The following is a 20,113-nucleotide window of genomic DNA, read 5'->3' as shown; positions in this document are numbered from 1 at the left end:
AAAATCAAACAAAGAAAACAAAACAAAACAAAACAAAACAAACACAACAACCCCAAAAAAACCCAAAACCAATTAATTAAACCTTCACAAAATATTTTAGAAACACCATTCCTACAAAAATAAGTTATCCTAAATACAACCAAACCTTTAGATTTAACTACTAATTTCCAGGAAATATGAGCTTTGCAGCAATTGTGAAAGGCATCATGAGGATCTGTATTGAAGTACAGATGTGGAAAAATTCTATATTGCCCTCTCTCTGTTTCTCTTTCTGTGTCTCTGTGTCTCTGTGTCTCTGTGTCTCTCTCTCTCTGTTTCTGAGAAAGGGTCCCACAGTAGCCCAGGTTGTCCTTGAACTTGCAACAATCCTTCTGCCTCAACCTTCTGAGTGCTGGGATTGTGGGCATGAGCTAACGTTCCTGGCATTATGATCTCATTTCTTTGGCAAGTAAACTTTAAACAAGTGATGAGAAAGAAAACCGACAAACTGAGATGGTATAAGAGACAGGAAACTTTTTGTACACCAAAACAAGTACCTATTGATTAATCAAGCGTGAAGTGTGACTCATGTTCAGATCCCAATTCAGATAAATGAACTGTAAAAGGTGTTTTGGAAATTACTGGATAAACGACCATGGATTGACATTAAATGCTATTAAAATTTTAGACAAATTATATAAAGATGTTGTAATAAAGCTGGGCAGTGGTGGCACAGCCTTAAAAAAAAAAAGGTAAAATGTTAGCTAGGCATGATAGAACAACCCTGTAATCCCAGAATTTAGGAGTTGGAGACAGGAGGATGAGGAATTAAGGACTGCCTTAACTACATAGAGTGTTTGAGGCCAGCCTGGGATGCAGAGACCTTGATTCCTGCCTCCCCCCAGCATAAAAAAAGTTGCAATCAAGGAAACTTGCATAGCAATCAGAGAGATGATTATTCTATACTAATTCTATTTTATCTGTTTGAAGTTTCCCATAAAAATACTATGAGAAGGCTCAACTCTCCTTCTATTCCCATGCATGAAATAAGTAGGTAGCAGAGAATATTTTGGGGGTGTGTGTGTGGAGATGTGTCCTGGTGATTGAACTCAGATTTTCCACATGATAGTCATGTGCTCCATTACAGAGTTATAACCCTAGGCTCTGGGAGAAGACATTCTTATGCTGACAATCTCTTGCTGAAACAGATCAGAATTAGAGGAACCTATATTTTACGGCTAGGTGGAGGAAGAGGGAGGGGCCCTGTCAGGAAAGGAAGATAGAAAAATTCTTTATTATTATTATTATTATTATTATTATTATTATTATTATTTTTAAGACAGGGTTTCCCTGCAGCCCTGCCTGTCCTGGATTTCGCTCTGACTCAGAGATCCACCTGCCTCTGCCTCCTGAGCTCTGGGATCAAAGGCATGTGTGCCACCACTGCTTGTGAAAACTGGTTTTTGAGGAGTGTTGAAAAGCCAAGGGAAAATAGTTTAAGGTGGAGGGAGTGACAGTTATATCAAATATTGTAGATTACAGGGAGGAAAGGATTAAATGACTTCACTAGATATAGCAACCAAAGTCAGTATGATCAAGTTTCAGTGGCGACGCAAGATTAATAAGTTACCCAAAAAGGCAGGTCAGGAAGGGGAAGGGAGGTGAAGATAATTACTTCTCCCCATGGAGAAACTAGTGCATGCGTTTTTATCCTGAGAGGAAGTTGTCTTTGAGAGTTGAGGAGGGTATAGGCAGAAAGAGGAATCAATGACTCATAGAACAAGGCTCTTGACTCCAGCAGGAGTATTGAGGACAAGTCATGAGCACATTTTGCTAAGGCAGAGGGCTTGTTTTTCTGATGCTGGCCAATGTGCTTCCATAGTTTACTAAAATTTTGAATTCTTCAAATTAAATTACATTTTCATTTTCAAAGTAAAATTTTGCTCATAAAACTACCAGGACAGATCTACTTGTTGAAGTTGTTAGGCTGGTTAAGGAGCCACCATCGTGGTGCCTGGTAGTCTAGTTTAGGGCCCCATGTTAGGCAACTGCTGTACATCAGAACTCTCCCCATGCTGCAGATTTTGTTTTCCTTTTCTCCCCTTCTCTGTCGGTGTTGTTGACACATGGTCTCCCTATGTAGCCAAGGCTGGCCTAGAATCATAATCCTCCTGCCTCAGCCTCCCAAGCGCTGAGGTTACAGTCATGTACCATCACCCAGGCAGTGCATGATTTTGTGTATGTATGTATATGTGTTTGCCCGTGGGAGCTTGTGCATGTGGATCAGGTATTTTCCTTTATGGCTCTCTCCACTTTTTCTTCCCCTTGAGATAGGATCTCTCTACATATCCCTGGCTGTCCTGGAACTTACTAATGTAAACTAGGCTAGCCTTGAACTCACAGAGATCCATTTGCCTCTGCTTCCCAAATGCTGGGTCTAAAGGCATGAGCCACCATGCCTGGCCTCCACTTTTTTTTTTTTTTTTTTTTTTGGTTTGTTGAGACAAAGTTTCTCTGTGTAGTTTTGGTGCCTGTCCTGGATCTTGCTTTGTAGACCAGACTGGTCTCCAACTCACAGAGATCTGCCTGGCTCTGTCTCCTGAGTGCTAGGATTAAAGGTGTGCGCCACCACCACCCAGCCTTGGCCTCCACTTTTAAAAGAAATATTTATTATTAGTATATGGGTTTATGATACCACAGTGAGCCGCCATGCACCAGCCACCGTGCCTGCCTTTCCACTTTAAAAACATTATTATTAGTATGTGAGTGTATGATGTGTGTATGTAGGCAGGAATACTATAGTAGAGGTGTGGAAGTCAGAGGAGAACTTTGGGGAATCAGTTCTCTCCTTCTATCTTTAAGTGAGTTCCACGGGTTGAATTCAGACCATCAGACTTTCAAGGCAAGACCTTTTGCCCGTTGAGTCATCTTGCTGACCCTTCACTTTATTTTTCCCCTCTTTGTTTTGTATACATATACACATATACGTATATAAAATTTTATTTTACATCCCGACTGCTGTTTCCCCTCCCTCCTCTCCTCCTAGCCCCTCACTTTGTTTTTTGAGACAAAGTCTCTCACTGAACCTGGGATTTGCCCTATTTGGCTGGACTGGCTGCTTGTGAGTCCCCGGCATCCTCTTTATCTCCCCAGCATGGGGATTACAGGTGCATCCCCTGTGGGTGCTGGACATCCGAACTAATGACCTCCTGCTTGTGTGGCAAGCACTTTATCAGCCGAGTCATCCCCCAGCCCCAGCACGTGTTTTCTTAAATGACTTTATGCATTCTTTTTGTGTGTTTGCTTGTTTTTGAGAAGAGTTTTATATAACCCAGATTGGCTCAACGTCTGTAGTTTACCTTCATCTTTAACTGCTGATTCTCTGGCCTCCACACCCAACACCAAAATGCTGAGAGAGTTATAGCCACGGGCCACCACACTAGGAAAACAGAACAAAATACACACACAAATGCAGGTCTGGTAGAGGGTACCTGGGGGCATCGATAGTATAAAGCTAGAGTTACAGTTGCTTAGGAGCTGTTCCACATCCTGGGTGCTGGGATCTGAACTCCTGTCCTCTGCAAGAGCAAGCAGTACTTGTTCTCAACTGCTGAACCATCTCTCTCTCTCTGTCTCTCTCTCTATATATATATATATATATATATACATATATATATATATATGTGTGTGTGTGTGTGTACGTACACGCACACACACACACACACACACACACACACACACACACACACACACGGTGTTTATATGTAGCCCAAACTAGCCTCCAACTCAGATTTGCAATTTCTTGCCTCAGCCTCTAGTGTGGCTCGATTACAGATTACAGGTGTGCACCATCACAACAGGTGTGCACTGTCACAACCGGATCACTTGTTGGTTCCTGAATAACAATTGCAGGAGGCCCAGATGGGCTAGTCTGTTCTACATAAGGAGTCCCAGGCTAGCCAGGGATAAGGGGTGACTGGAGAGACGTATGTGTCTGTGTATTTGTCTGTGTGTGTAAGAGAGAGAGGAGGAACAAACACTACTGGATAGACTTAAAAAAAATTTTTTTTTAATTTATTTTATTTGGTGGTGGTTTTTCAAGACAAGGTTTCTCTGTTTAACAGCCCTGGCTGTCCTGAAACTCGCTTTGTAGGCCTCCCAAGTGCTGGGATTAAAGGTGTGTGCCACCACAGCAGGGCTTACTGGATGGATTGTAAAAATTGCTTCTAAACCCACAATAAGGTATATCTCTTTCTTGCACAGGATCCTTTAGTTTGTTGCTTTTTAAGAAAGAACTTTTTTTTTTTTTTTTAAAGACTGGGTCTCACTGTTTATCCCTGACTGACCTGGAACTCACTATGTAGAATAAGCTGGCCTAGAACTCAGATCTACCTGCCTCTGCCTCCCGGGTCTGGGATTAAAGGGGGTGTGTCACCAGTTTGCTGCCTTTACACTGAGAAAAGTTTCTTACTAAGTCCACAAAGCCGTGTGAAGTTGCTTTCCATCACCCATACACAGGATGGTTTATAGGCAGGTCGAACTGCCGTTCCAAACCGTTCCAGATTCAACTATTAGAATCGCACGAACGCAGCTACATAGTGATTATGCTGCCAAGTTTATCCCTGGATCCCACGAGGAGCCCAACTAAGGTGTGTAGGAATGAAATGTTCTACACTTTGGAGCAAACTTTCACTTTGGCAGGATTAGTGGGAGGCTGATGTTCTGGAGGTGGGAAGAGGGAAGGAGCGTGCAGACGAGCTCATCTCCCTTGGATTTCCGGGCTGAACAGCGTGCACCTGACGCCCGCGTGGCACTGCCCAGCTGAGGGTGGAACCGGACCAAGCCCTGGCACTCCAGGCAGCTCGGGCAGCACCGCCCAGCGTCAAGTACTCGCGCGCTCCCGGGTGGGTATGTGTGTCTGGGCGCGCGCCCGAAGCGGGCGCCGCGTGCACACGCCGCCGGGTCTCGCGCAGGGTCGGGCCTGTCAGGCAAGAAACCTCGCGAGATCTGAGACTGAGATGTCTGTCGGGAGGAGGGGAGTGGTGTTGGGGAAGGGGGGGGCTCCTGGGCAGCGGCCGAGCTCTGTGGCTTCAGGGCTTGGAAGGAGAGAGGGAGGGTGGCGAGGAGAGTGAGTCGGTGCCGCCGCCGCCCGCCCGCCTGAGGAAAGAGGAGGGGTCCCGCTCGCCTTGCGCCCTCGGCGGGCCGCGAGCGCGGAGCAGTCGCGGAACTCCCAGGCCTCTCGGCCCCTGGGGACCCCGCCCCGCCGCCCGCCGGCCCGCGGCCTGTCTTCCCTTTGTGAGCGCCCCCTTCCCAGGGGTGCTGGTGGTGGCGGAGGGGTGCGCGTGGGCCCGCCCGCCCGCCGAGGGGCCGCGGCGGGGGACCGACAGGGCCTCGGCTGTGAGGACCGGAGGCGGCCGAGGCCCGGGCCGGTTCCCCCGAGGCGGCGGCGGCGGCGGCGGCGGCTCCCGGCACTTCCCCGCGCCATCTTAACTGAGCCCGAGCGTTAAGGGCGCCTCCTCGACCCCGGTCGTCCCCTCGTCCCCCCCTCCTCCCCCCGGCCCCTTGTCGCAGAGCCTGGGCTGGGCGGCTGGGGGGGGGGGACGGCGGTCTGTCGCCGGGCCCCCTCCTCCTCCTCACTCCTCGCTCTCCAGCGCCGCGGCCACCGGAGCGCTCCAGGGGTCTGCGCCTGCCCACTCCGCCCCAGACCTGCCGGCGAACGGGGTAAGGGCACCTCTGCTTTGGGAGAGGAAGACATGGAGGGGGCGGGGAAATTCGGCCCACTCAGGCCTCTCTGGGTGGAAGATCTAGGGGTAGAGTGGGGGAGGGAGACAAGGAGGGTCTGTGATTCTGTGGGTGGGGTGGGAGAAACTGGTGAGCTGGGCGCCCTCCTGTTTCTAGGGGCCAGAGCAATTGCATTCCTTTTTCCTGAGGGTCACCGGAAGAGGTGGTGGAAGGGGATGTTTCTAGGAAGGTGTGGCCCTAGTAGGGAGATTTGAGTTGACGTGCACCCCGATTTAAAGGCGCGAGGTCCCTTTCTGGTCTCCTCATCCTGCTCTTCCTCCTTTGTACTGCCTGTATTCTTGGGAATGGAGAATGCTCTGGGTAGTTAACTGGATAACTGCCCCCCCCCCGGAAATCCATATCTTTCTTCTGTAGGGGGTGATGGAAGCATTTCTGTCCCTCCTCCCTCCCCCCTCTCTCCGTCCTCTAGTCTACTGCAATGCTGCAGAAGTCCAAGTCAGTTTCTTCATACACAGACCCATGTATATACTGAGGGGGGGTGGGCAGGAGTGGCAAGTAATGGCGCTTCCCTTGGAGAGGTTAGTTTTTTTTTTTTTTTCCTTTAGTTTTAAATCGATTACAGTACTGTTTGGATTCTTCTCCTGAGATCTGTCCATGGAAAGTATGTCCGCTCTTGTTATTGTTGGGATATGGTCTCATGTTAGAACAGTTTTGATGTTTCTCTTGCTCTGTTTTGAGAGAGAGGAAGATGCCTGGATTGACTTTTGGCCCGGGTGTCGGGTTGGTTAGTTTTCGTTAGGATTTAATAAAATAATTGTATATTCCTTCCATTCTTTCTCCTCCTTTTTTCTCTTTAGCTTTTGTAGTTCTTGGAGAATTATTAGAAATTATTACATTCAAACTGTCGGATGATCAGACATTTGCCCCGGGCTGTGACTTTGTAAGGTTAATACTGTTTTGCATGACACTGATACAGAAATTTCTGAAAATGATTATGTTACAAACTTTTATGTAGCAGATGTTGCTTCTTAAGGAAATGCAAGGTAATGCACCCAGTTTTGTTGTGATCTGTATCCTGTACTCCCCCCCCCCACTTTTGCTTTATGTCATACTTGTTTTAAAAGAAACCATCTTGTCTGATTTGTCAACAATACTTGTTGATTTTGTCCTTAGAGTAGAATAAAAACAACAGTTTGGGCATTCTGGCAAGTGCCTTCTGAAATAAAAAAATTAGTCTTCAAGTCTTGAAGAAGTCTTGATGTACATTTTTTACTTTTCCTTTCTTCCTTAAAGGAGTCTTGATGTACACACACGCCTCCCTCTGCACCCCCCTTTTAAAGAAAGAGTCTTTCTATTCAGGTTGCCTTGAACTCGGCAATCATCCTGCCCAACCCTCTCATGTGCTGGGATTACAGGTGTGCGCCTCCACACTTGACTCTATTTTTTTATTTAACTGTTTAGATATAGTCGTGAAGTGTTTTTGAAATGTTCCATACGTGAATATTAGCAGTAATAAAGATTGCTAAAACGTTAATATGTCTTATTTTATTAACAAATCATATTTGTTGTCTGAGCTTTACTTAACGAGTTACTTTTAATTGAGGACAAGGATTTAAAGATGTAGCAGAAGTGCTAGGCATTGATTTAAGTTCTGTCATGTAGCCCAGGCTAGTGTAACTGTGTAGCTGAGGATGACTAAATTACTGATGCCTCTGTCTCCAATCTCCCCAGAGTTCTAGAATTACAGGTGTGCGCCATCATCCAGTAGAAACTTAAAAAAAAAAAAAAAAAAAAAAAACACCAAAAAACGGGGTCTTACTTCCCTGGCTCACCTGCAACTTGCTATGTAGGACAGGCTGGCCTCAAATTCATAAGAGATCTGCCTGTCTCTGCTGTGTGCTTGGGATTAAAGGTGTGGGCCACAGTGCCTGTCCTAAATTCTTTTATTTCATGATTTTGAGAAAGCTACATTATGTTTTTCTCAAAAATGAAATTTTTCTGCCTTATTTACTATCTTAATATTCATCTCAGTTCATTTAATGTAAATAGTACCATTCATTTGAATCTTTCTCTTTCTTTCTTTTTGGGGGTGTGGGGGAACAAGGTTTTGTGTAGTCTTAAGATTATCTTCAAATGTTGTTTAGCTGAGGCTACCCCTGAACTGAACCTCATGCCTAACCTGTGCCAGTGTGCCTGGAATTTGTTGTTTTTTTTATTGAGGGAGGTTCTTACTATGCAATTCTGGCTGTTCTTGAACTTGTGGCAGCCCTTCTGCCTTAGCCTTCTGAGTGCTGAGCTATTGTGACCAGCTTCATGTGACCCTTTACTTCATGACACAAAGTGTATGTTGTCCTGTTTGCAGAATATATAGTTTTTTCTTCATACAGGAAACATTATGCCATGATGCTTAATTTTCTGTTTTATGGTTTGTTGTTGGTAATGGATTCATATCATACTAGCAAGTATAAATCCAAACATACTACTTAGTAAAGAGTGACTTTTTATCCTGGAAAAATGCAAGAAGAGCGATTTTTGATTTATCAATAATGGCCACAAAATTCAAGGATATACACAGGGTGTAGGTTTAATTGCTTTCTTTAATTGCTTACTATTTCATATTAGAATTAAGGTATCTTCTCTATAGCTGGTAGGAGCTCTTCCCTAAAAGTGACAAAAGTATGTTGGTGATCACTTAAATAAATTCATTATTAAGGAAAGAATTATCTAAGGGTTATTTCATGACCCCTGATGCCACTGTCAGAATAATGAGAGCGGTTAGTCTGAGTTGATTCCAGATTAGTGTGGTGCTTATGTTTCTAAATAGTTCATCCACAAAATGGAGTATACATCACTTCCTGTTCTTTCACAACTGGCTCTTTCTCTAGATTCCCTTTTAATGACTTAATTTTTGGCATTCTGGTATCTGATTTGTTAATTTGGTTATTCTCATGTTTTTTAAGTGGAGGAATTTCTAAGAATCAACTGGTTTAGAGACTTATAATTGAGTACTACTTTTTTTTTTTTTTTTAAAGCATCTCATTGTGAATCCTAGCTAGACTGAAACTTGGTAGGTAGACCAGGGTATCCTGAACTTGTTGCAATTCAGCCTTTGCCTCTTGAGGACTATGATTACAGGCATGCTCCACCAAGACTGGTTTAAGAGTGTCTTTTAAAAAAATGTGTATGTGCATGTGTGGGGGAGTGCTAGAAGAGGATGTTGAGTGTCCTGCTTTATCACTGTCTGCCTTATTCCTTCCAAGCGAGGGTATCTTGGCTGAATGGGGTAGGCTGATGGCAACAAGCCCCATTAATTCTCTCCTCTGTGTCTCCCACAGTCTGGGATTATAGGTGCACATGGCCACAGCTAGATTTTTTTTTTTATATGGGTTCTGGAAATTTTCACTCAGGCCCTCATGCTTGTTCAGCAACTGCTCTTACCCAATGATTCATCTCTCCCACACAAAGTAGATCAGGCTGGCCTTGAACACAGAGACCCACCTGCCTCTGCCTCCAGAGTGTTGGGATTAAAGGCTGTGTGCCACTACAGCCTGGCTTCAATAATATCTTAAGTGTATCAAAACATTGCTTCTGCTGGGCAGTAGTGGTGCATGCCTTTAGTCCCAGCACTTGGGAGGCAGAACCAGGCCAATCTCTGAGTTCGAGCCCAGCTTGGTCTACAGAGATAGATCCAGGACAGGCACCAAAACTGCACAGAGAAACCCTGTCTCGAAAAAGAAACCAAAACAAACAAACAAACCAAAACCCCAAAATTGCTTCCATTCTAAAGAATGATGTCTTAAATTTAAACTTTGATGAAAATTACCTATTTTGCTGTGCTGAGTATCAAACCCTGGGCCTTGATGCTAGGCCAGTAATCTTATCACTGAGTTACATGCCAATTGTCTGAAAGGTTTAAAGAGATAATATAGTATACAGAACCAAATATATGTGCACACTAAATAGGAAATAATTACTGTATTTTCTGTAATACATATTTTTAGAGAGTTCTGGGTATGGCAATTATTTGCATATTAATACAAAATAAGAATATCTTAGGGCTAGGGATGTAAGTTAGTGATAAACTTAAGGCCCTGGGTTCAGTCTTCAACATTGTATAAACTGGGTATGGTAGAACATGCTTGTAATTCTGTCAGTGGCCTGTAATCCAGCATGGAGGTGGAGGCAGGAAGATCAAAAGTTAAAGATCATTCTTGACTACAGATTAAGTTTGAGGCTAGCTGGGTTACATAAGACCTTGTCTTAAAAAATACTTGTATATGGAGGCATATAGTGGTGTTTAGTCCCATGTTATGATGCCATTCTACCAATAACAAATATACTAGTTATACTTGAAAATTTTGCTTACTTTTTTAAAAAATTAATTCATTAATTATTTCTAGTTTTTTTGAGACAGGGTTTCTCTGTGTAGCCTTGCTGTCCTACAACTTACTCTGTAGACTAGGCTGACCTTGTACTCACAGAGATCCGCCTGCTTCTGCCACCTGAATGCTGGGATTAAAGGTGTCTGTCACCCCACACATACACACACACTTTGTTGTTTACTCTTGAATACTCATTCTCAATTCTCTTTTTCTCCCTTTCTCCCGTTGTCTCTCTAGCTTTCTCTTTTTCAAATGTATATGCCTGTTTTGCCTGCTTATAAGTGTACTATGTGTGTGCCTGGTGCCCAAAGAGTCCAGTAGAAGGGCATCACATCCCCTGGAACATGAGCTGCCATGTAGGTGCTGAGAACTGATCCTTGGTCCTCTTCCAGAATAACAGCAATTGTTAACCACTGAGCTATTCTCTCTCCAGTACTATTTTACTTTAATTAATTAATTAATATTTTTGAGTCAGGATCATGGTATATTGCATAGTAGCCTTGAGTGGCCTCAGATTTACTTTGTGGCCCTTGAACTAAAAGTGTTTCTCCTGTTCTTAGCTTTGGATTTGGGGATCACAGGCATTGGCTACCACACAGGTTAAAATTGGATGCTCTCTACTATCCATAAAAGATAACTTAAGAATTTGCTGGTTCTGCTTGGGCACAGCACTTGAGAGGTAGAAGTGTGTGTATATTTGTCTGCTCTACATAGCAAGTTCCAGGCTGGCCAGGGCTTACACAGTGAGACTCTGCCTTTATAAACAAATAAACAAACAAATAAATAAAATGTTTAAAATGCTGGCTCTAGCTATGTAGAGGGCACATACATGTAAACCCCAGCACTTGGGAGCCAAGGCAGGATGATCTATATAGTAAGTTCCAGGCCAGCCAGGACTATAGACTAAAAAAACAAAATTTGATGGTTTTTAGTAGACATGAATACTTAGTAAAAAACCATAAATTGGGCTGGGGATTTAGCTCAGTGGTCGAGTGCTTGCCTAGCAAGCACAAGGCCCTGGTTTTGGTCCTCAGCTCTGGAAAAAAACAAAAACAAAAACCCGTAAATTATGTAGGGTTCAGCTGTTGACTTTGGAGTTCAGATTATTTTCTTCATGTCATCTAGAAATGCTCTTCTATGTTTGGCTCATTTATTAAAATTGGTTTGTTTCTCATACCCCTTTGGTTATCAGTAGTCTATTATAACAACAAACGCCACTTTTTCTAACTTAATCATTTAGAAATTAGAAGCTTTTTGGTTAAGGACTGCTGTTCAGTTCAGAATCATATATGAATGGATCTCTTTTTTAAAAAAAAGTCGGGGTTGAGGATTTAGCTCAGTGGTAAAGCAAGCACAAGGCCTGGGGTTTGGTCCTCAGCTCCCCCATTTGCCCCCCCCCAAAGTCAAGTTTATGTAGTCAAGTTCTACATAAAATTGAGACTGTACCATTAAATAAGAGTGTCAAAATATTTTCATCTATAAAGCCTTTTAGGTTTGGGGTTCTTTCTTTCTTCCTTTTTTTTTTTTTTTTTTTTTTTTTTTTGGATTTTTCAAGAGACAGGGTTTCTCTGTAGTTTTGGTGCCTGTGCTGGATATTGCTCTGTAGACCAGGCTGGCCTTGAACTCACAGAGATCCGCCTGGCTCTGCCTCCCAAGTGCTGGAATTAAAGGCATGTGGTGTGTGCTGCCACTGCCCCGTACCTTTTACGTTTCTGAACTTGTTCATGGCTGGATTTTTAAAAAAAATATTCAAGATTTCCTGTTGTAAAATATGAGAAGATAAGAACTTAAGTGTCTCATTTCATTTTATTTCATTGGTGGGTTAAAATACTGAATTTTTAGTGATAAAATTTGATGTTTAATTTTGTTAATAGTGTCACAGTCCTTCTAAAAACCAAGAATTCCTAGCTACTAGAAACACCTATTTTTATTTAAGATGTTTCTGTCATAATTTAGTAACAATTCTTTGTATGTGTATCAGTCTTTTGTGCTAGAAGCAGATTTTTGTTGTTTCTGAATTATAGTCTAAATAATGACAAAGTTAAGTGGCCTATAAAAGGTAGAAGAGTTTTTTAAAATATAAACCTTACCTCTAAATAAGTAAGAATATATATTACAAAATATCATGCTTAGTAGATATGCTATTCTGTAAAAAAAAAAAAAAAAATGCCAATTTGCCACTCAGGAGACCTTGGTAGCAGGATCTCTTGAGCCTGGTAGTTCCAGGCCATTCTGGGCAACATAAAGAAACTCCATCTCAAAACAAGCCAGGCTGGCATGTACTTGGGTGTGTAGCTTAGGATGACTTTGAATTTCTCATCTTCTTGCTCCACACCCCAGTGCTGGGATGATAGGCATTGTTCCCTTATGTCTTTTTTTGTGGTGCTGTGGATTGATTCCAGGACTATGTGCATGCTAGGCAAACACTCTACTAACTGAAGTATATCAGTACTTCTCCAGCTCTTGTTGCTTTTTGCTATGCTGTCCAGACTGGGCTTCCCAGGTGCTGGGATTACATCATATCCAGAAAAGTTACTATTTAAATATAACTGCTTTTAACAGTTCCCTGACTTACCTAAGCAAAAAAGGACCGTTTTTTTCTTTTGATAAGTTTTTAAAAATCTTTTTATCTTGTTACTTTTTAGATTTAGATGTATGAGTTCCTTGTCTGCACTAGTATATGTGTCTGTGTACCTGGTTCCCACAGAGTCAGAGAAGGGCATTAAACCTCTGGAACTGGAGTTAGGGGTTGTGAGCTGCCATGTGGGTGCTGGGCACTGAACCGAGGTCATTGCAAGAGCAGCCAATGCTCTTGACTGCTGAGCCGTCCCTCTAGTCTCTGTTCAATTTTTTTGATCAAATAATTTTAAGAAGGTGAATGAATTACATCTAGAAAGGCATGCAAAGTTCAGTTTCTGAGAAATAATTATCAGGTAATGGAATGGAACAGAAGCAACCATAGTAAAACTGGCATATTTTAAATTTGAGCTTAAAAAATATTATGTTTATTTATTTAGGTGAGGGTGGCATCATATGTTTGGAGGTAAGAGGACAATTGCAGGAGTTTGTTCATCCTGCCATGTGGGTTCTGCAGTTTGAACTTGTGTTGTCAAGCTTGGCAGCAAGAGCCTTTACCCACTGAGCTGTCTCCCTGGCCCAGTTACTGTATTTTAATGATAGCATTTATAAACTTAATAACTTCCTTAGCTTAAAAATTATTTTTTATCACATTTATGGGGAGTATAGGAGGACTTGAGAGTCTGTTCTTCCCCTCCCTTCACATATATCCTGAGGATTAACTCACATTATCAGCATTGGCAGGAAGCATCTTTACCTGCTGAGTTGTCTCACCTGCTCACTTCCTTAACTTTTTAAGTCTTAACTTTTTCTTATATTTTTGGTTGTGAGCCTAGCCTTTAACGACTGAGCCATTTCTCCAGCCCAGTCTTAACTTTTTCTATGAAGATAGTATTTACTAAGTTGCTAGATTTAAATAGGATGATCTTTATTTACTTAATATACCCCTGATAATAGTAAACACTCAGTAAATTGTGGAATTGTGGACTATCACATATTAGTTGGTTAATACATGTTTATGAATGAACACAAGTAGTCTAATATTTAAGAGTGAGTTACAGGAGCTAGGAATGTAGTTTATTTATAGAATGTTTGTCTGCTAAAAGTGTGATGCCTTTTTTTTTTTAAGTTACATTTCCTTACTGGAAGGAGAAAAACTAGTGTATTGCATTCTTTTTTTTTTTTTAATTTTTTATTTTTTGCAGTAATGGGAATTGAATTTAGGATTTGGAGTATGGTAGGCAAATACCATATCACTGAGCAGTTATTCTTAGCACTTTACTATTTTTATTATTATTTTTAAATGGGGTGTGGTGGTGCACGCCTTTAGTCCCAGCACTTGGAAGGTAGAGGCAGGCAGATTTTTGTGAGCTTGAAGCCAGCCTGGTCTACATAGTGAGTTGTAGTCCAGCTAGGGCTACATAGACAGACCTTGTCTCAAGAAAAAATTATTTAAAATACTTATTTGGTGTGTGTGTGTGTGTGTGTGTGTGTGTGTGTGTGTGTGTGTGTGTATTTGAGTGTGTGCATGCATACTATAGGAGCTTTCAGAGGTCCGAAGGAGAGGGTCAAATTCCCAGAGACTGGTATTAGAGGTGGTTGGTTGTAAGCCCTAACGTAGGTGTTGGGAACGATGCCGAGCCATTTCTCTAGCCCTCCTAGCCCTTTTTTAAACTTTGAGTCCCCTTAAGTTGCCTAGTCCAGCCTTGAACTTTGGGTTTTCTTGCCTTAGATTCCTGAGTAGCTGACTTGTAGTCTTGTTTTTTTTTTTTTTTTTTTTTTTTGTTTTTTTGTTTTTCGAGACAGGGTTTCTCTGTGTAGCTTTGCGCCTTTCCTGGAACTCACTTGGTAGCCCAGGCTGGCCTCAAACTCACAGAGATCCGCTTGCTTGGCTCTGCCTCCTGAGTGCTGGGATTAAAGGCGTGCGCCACCGCTCTGCTGTAGTCTGTACTTTTAATTTGAAGTTGGGTTTATACTTTTTGTTTAGATAATTTTAAACTTATTTATTTTGTGTTTATGTGTGTGCACATGTGGAGGTCAGAGGACAAATTGTGGGAGCTGCTGGTTCTCCCCTTCTACCTTGTGGGTTCCCCATGGGGGTTGAACTTGGGTTGTGGAACATGGTGGAACATGCCTTTACTTGCTGAACCATCAATGATTTATAATTTTTGGCATCTGATGTACATATCAATGGTGCTGCTCTGAATTGGACCCAGAACCTGGTACGTTAGGAAAGCACTTCTACTACTGAATTACAGCACCAGTTTTTTGCCTGACTTACATTTTTTGAGAGAAATAGTTAAAATACCAGAGTAGTTCACTATTGTATTTAGAATAGACTAGTATGTATTATTTAATACTAATGTGTGTGTAGTGGAGTCGGGAGAATGGTATCTAAAAATGAATTTTTGGGCCTTGTAACACTCTGGGACTGAAACACCAGTAGGCTACACCCCAATTGCCTGATTGGAGTTTTTAAATCTGTGAGAAGTTTTTTTCTTCTTTGCTCAATGTAAAGCCAATCTGAAGGAATGAAATTCTTTTTTTCCCCCCACTTTAGTACTTCATTTGCTCATTTAGGTAGAATTTGTTATAACATTTCTTATTCCTGGGGCTCTTTATAGCACTCCTAAAATGTTACTTATATGCAAAGCTTTTTTTAAAAATTAGTTTTTAGATTTATTTATTTTATATGTATGAGTGTTTTATATGCATGCACGTATATATGTGTACTACTTGTGTGCCTGGTGCCCTCAGAGGTCAGAAGAGGGAGTCAGCCCCTAGACTTGGAGTTATGGATGGTTCTGAGCCACCATATGAGTGCTAGGAGTCCATCCTGGATCTTATGGAAGAGCAGCCAGTGCTCTCAACTGCTGAGCCATTTCTCCAGCTCTAAGTTATATATGAATTTTTTTGTTTGTTTATTATTTTTTTGAGACGGGGTTTATCTGTATAGCCTTGGTTGTCTTGGAACTCACTCTGTAGACCAGGTTGGCCTTGAACTCAGAGATCTACCTGGTCTGCCTCCCGAGTTCTGGGATTAAAGGTGTGTGCTATCACTACCTACCCCTAAAAAAAGTGTATGTGTATATTCCTGAGTATATGTATATGCACCATATGCATGCCTGTACCCTCAGAGAGCAAACGAGGGTATCAGAAGCCGGGCGGTGGTAGCGCAAGCCTTTAATCCCAGCACTCGGGAGGCAGAGCCAGGCGGATCTCTGAGTTCGAGGCCAGCCTGGTCTCCAAAGCGAGTTGCAGGAAAGGCACAAAGCTACACAGAGAAACCCTGTCTTAAAAAAAAAAAAAAGAGGGTATCAGACCTTTCTGGAATTAGAGTTAATACAGAGTTGTGAGCCGCTCAGTGTGGGTGCTGGGAGTGAATCCAGGTCTTCAGGAAGTGCTACCAACACTCTTTTAGTCATCTCTACAGTCTATCTAAGCTTTATTACTTAGATAGTCTTTGTAGGTGCGTCTTTACCTTGAAATATATTAATGGGATATATTGGTTGAACAAATTAGTATATGTGTGTGTGTGTATATATATATTTTTATTTTTTTGTGTGTATGGGTGTATATGGATATTTTGCTTGCATGCATGTCTATTTGCCATGTGTATGCTTGGTGCCTGCAGAGGTCAGAAAAAGGGACTCAGATCACCTGAAACTGGAGTACAGATGTCATAAGCTGTCATGTGGGTGCAGGAAATTGAACCCAAATTCACTGCAAGAAAAACAAATACTGTTAATGCTCTCTAGGCCATTTCTTTTCTTTTTCTTTTATGTGCATTTGTGTTTTGCCTGCATGTGTATTTGTGTGAAGGTGTTGGAACTCCTGGAGTTGAAGTTACAGACAGTTGTGAGCTGAAATGTGGGTGCTGGGAATTGAACCCTACTCCTCTGGAAAAGCAGCCAGTGCTCTTGACCACTGAGCGAATACTCCCGCCCCCATATTTTGTTTTCTTGAAATAGGGTGTCATTCTGTAGCCAAGGCTGGCCTGGAACTCACTATGTAGCCCTGGCTTATATTGAACTTGCAGCAGTTCTGTCTCAGTGTCCTAGGTGCTGGGAAGCTGTATGAGCCGTCATGCCTAGCTAATACAAGCTTTAAGAGATTATTGTGTGCTGTTAAGATACTGTCCTTATCCTGCATGGGTTTTTTTGTCTGTTTCTTTTGTTTTGTTTTTCAAGACAGGGTTTCTCTGTGTAGCTTTGCGCCTTTCTTGGAACTCACTTTGTAGACCAGGCTGGCCTTGAACTCACAGAGATCCGCCTGGCTCTGCCTCCCAAGTGCTGGGATTAAAGGCGTGTGCCACCACTGCCTGGCATGCATGGGTTTTATATTCTCTATATTTTAAGTCTTCTAAATAATTTATTTTCAAGTTATATAGATGTTCATGGAAATCCAAGGTCTTCTCGTGGTACATTAGTTAGGAAATTTGTTTGCCATAAGGTTTTCTGGGTACCTTATCTTCTTATTTAGAATTCTATCCCAACTGAGTATGGAAACAGCAGTCTTGCACATGCTAGGCAGCAGCTCTTCTAGATCCCCCTTTACTTCTAATTACATGCCTCTGAAGAATGCTTGTGTGGCCTTTATTTTTTCAGTAACTCTTTGCCTTTAAATCTTTACTGATTTCAGTGTCTAGTCTTTTTGCTCATCATATTGGCACATTTACCTTCCCTAGGTCTTAAGTCTTGTTAGGTGTTAAGGACTTTATTTATCAAAGAGATCCTGGGGAGGGTCAATACTCTAAAGAGTTTTGTAAATAATTCCTGAGATTTTGTTTGTTTTTTCAAGACAGGGTTTCTCTGTGTAGCCTTGGCTGTCCTGGAACTTGCTCTGAAGACTAGGTTGGCTTCGAACCCACAGAGATCTGCCTGCCTCTGCTTCCTGAGTGCTGGGACTAAAGGCAACTAATTACAGAGCTTTTTATACTGGGAATGTGTGTCACATCTTATGTGTAAATGTATTTTTTTGTACACTGCAGAATTAGTAGGGAAAACTTTCCAGGGTTTCTGGGAATTGGATTTGTGGTCTTGTTTTTAGCGAGTTTGTATACTGCTACTGAAATATATTCTTGTCTTCCTAATCCCCGCAAAAGGGAAAACTTTATTTTTGAGATGGGGTCTCATATATCCCAGGCTAGCTTCACATTTGTTATGTAGCCAGTGCTGTGATTACCACCATGTGCCATCATCTCTGATGTGGCACTGGGCATCAAACCCAGGGCTTTGTACATACTAGATAATCAGTCTACCAACTAGGCTCTATTTCTTGCCCCCCCCCCTTTTTTTATTTTTTAAATGCTGCAAGGTTGTATGTTGCTCAGGCTTGTCATGACCTCCTGGGCCCAAATGATCCTCCTACTTCAAGTATGCACTACTGTGCTCAGCAGTAAAAATTGAAGCATAATAAGAAAATAATATTTATTTTTACTTAACATAAATTTAATATTCAAATATTAAATATGGAATGTACTTTTCATAAAATTGTGACTGATTACTAAGTATATTAAAAAGATTTCAGTGTGCTTCTGTGTATTACACCTAACTATAGACCTTGTATTTTGATTTCTTTTAATCTCTTCATGGAAGTAGTTATGAGTCTTTAGTTTTTTTTTGTTTTTTGTTTTTTGTTTTTTTTTTTTTTTTTTTTTTTGCTAAAGACTTTATTTTTCAGACCTTTTAGAGGACAACTTTCACTACACACAGTTGGAAATGGCAGGTGCCCGGTGAGGCAGGCTATCAGAGCCTGGTCTCCTCAGTGGCCTAGCTGGATGAAGGAGCCTTGGGATTGTTTTGGTTTTTTTTTGAGACAGGGTTTCTCTGTGTAGCTTTGGTGCCTGTCCTGGATCTTGCTCTGTAGACCAGGCTGGCCCCAAACTCACAGAGATCCGCCTGGCACGGCCATGTCTTCAATTTTTTTGTTTATTAAGACAGGTCTGGGGCTAGAGAAGATGGCTCAACAGTTAAGAGCGCTAGTTATTGCATAGGACGTGACTTTGATTCCCAGCACCAATATGGTGGCTTAGAGCCATCTATAATTTCAGTTCGAGGGAATCTGAAAGCCTCTTCTGGCCTCTCTGGGCATCAGGCATGCATGTAGTACACATGCATGCAGGCAGAATACTTATACACATTAGATAAATTTAGGGGGAAGGAGAATGGGTGTCATTGTAGGGTGGTAGGTAGCCTTGAACTTGCTATGTAAACAAGGCAGGTCTTGAATTCCTGATCCTCTTAAGTGCTGAGACTACAAGCATGTACTACAATGCTTGGCCTTATAGTTTGTGTTTGGATTGATACTACCAGTTTATTCCTCCTGAGACCAAGAAAGAGATATCAGGAAAAGTTGCTGGAACAGCATTACTAGACAAGGTCAAGTTTTTCCTTTTTTAGGGTTAGGAATTTATTGTTAGGGTCGTATTTTAGTATTCATTTTTTTGTACTTTATTCAGTTAGCTCTGTGTTATCATTCAAGTATTTTTTGAAAAGTTCTCCCACACTCCCTTTCTCTCTTTCTGGGAGAGAGAGAGGTCTCATACTGCAATTCAGGCTAGTCTGAAACTCATGATGTAATCTAGACTGGTCTCAAACTCACTTCAATCTTCCTATCATATCATACCATATGGTGGTAGTATTATACAAGTGAGCTACCATGCCTACCTAGCTCCTTTTACTCCTTTGAAGCATAAACTTTTTCTACCTATGATTCTGTTTTGGGTTTTTTTGTTTTGTTTTGGTGGTAGATAAATTCATAAAATATATTCAGTACTGAGAGTGTAAAGTTTAATGTGAAGCTCTACAATTTCTATTCCAAATGCCTTTTTAACTGTATAGAAAGTTCATAGGGTATATAGACTTTGGGTCTGGTAAATTCTGGTGTGTTACGATTTTATTTATTTGCAAGGTTTTTAATAAATTCTATAAAATTAAAACAAAAAAATCATAGTCTGTAAGCCATTTGTTTTACTTATGTTGTAATGAGTACAGAAACCAATTATAGATTAATACTTTTTTGAGATAAGTTATACAATTGTGATTTTTATGGCATGTGCTAGGGAAACACAAAATCCAGACGAAGGTTGTTGGCCCTCTTATCATTGACTTTTTATTACATTTATTTATTTGTGTGTGTGTGTATGTGTGTGCGCGCTCTTGAGTGTTCCACATGAAGTTAGAGGACAACTTGGGGCAGCATTGGATGTCTTCTTCCACTCTGTGGGACTCAGGGGTTGAGCTCAAGTCATCAGTCTTGGCAGCAAGTGCTTTTATCAGCAGAGCCATCTATCTTCCCTTATGTTTTCTGTTATTCTGAATGCTACAATCTCTGCACTGCCTGTGCTTATCAAAATAGGTTCAGTTAAGATATGTCTATGTTTGTAACGTAGGTTCTTAAATGTGCTGTTTACTAAATTCTGTAGGAGGAGA

The 20,113-nt window shown here is 41.7% G+C and overlaps 1 protein-coding gene across 2 annotated transcripts in view; it reads left to right on the top strand.

Annotated features, from left to right (window-relative positions):
• Taok1 (TAO kinase 1) overlaps positions 1-20,113 on the top strand; it is a 116,377-nt gene that overhangs the window by 15,934 nt on the left and 80,330 nt on the right. Inside the window, exon 1 of one of the 2 annotated variants that reach the window (XM_028866821.2) lies at positions 5,024-5,700. The exons of the other annotated variant lie outside the window; for it this stretch is intronic. The gene's annotated coding sequence lies outside the window, so the exon portion shown is untranslated. Of the gene's footprint in view, positions 1-5,023; positions 5,701-20,113 lie in introns of those variants that run through there. 2 annotated transcript variants of the gene reach the window in all.

Source organism: Peromyscus leucopus, chromosome 8b, assembly GCF_004664715.2.
Source record: "Peromyscus leucopus breed LL Stock chromosome 8b, UCI_PerLeu_2.1, whole genome shotgun sequence".
Classification (NCBI taxonomy): Eukaryota; Metazoa; Chordata; class Mammalia; order Rodentia; family Cricetidae; genus Peromyscus; species Peromyscus leucopus.
Note: the sequence above shows the minus strand (reverse complement) of the source record. Positions and strands in the feature narration are given on the sequence as shown.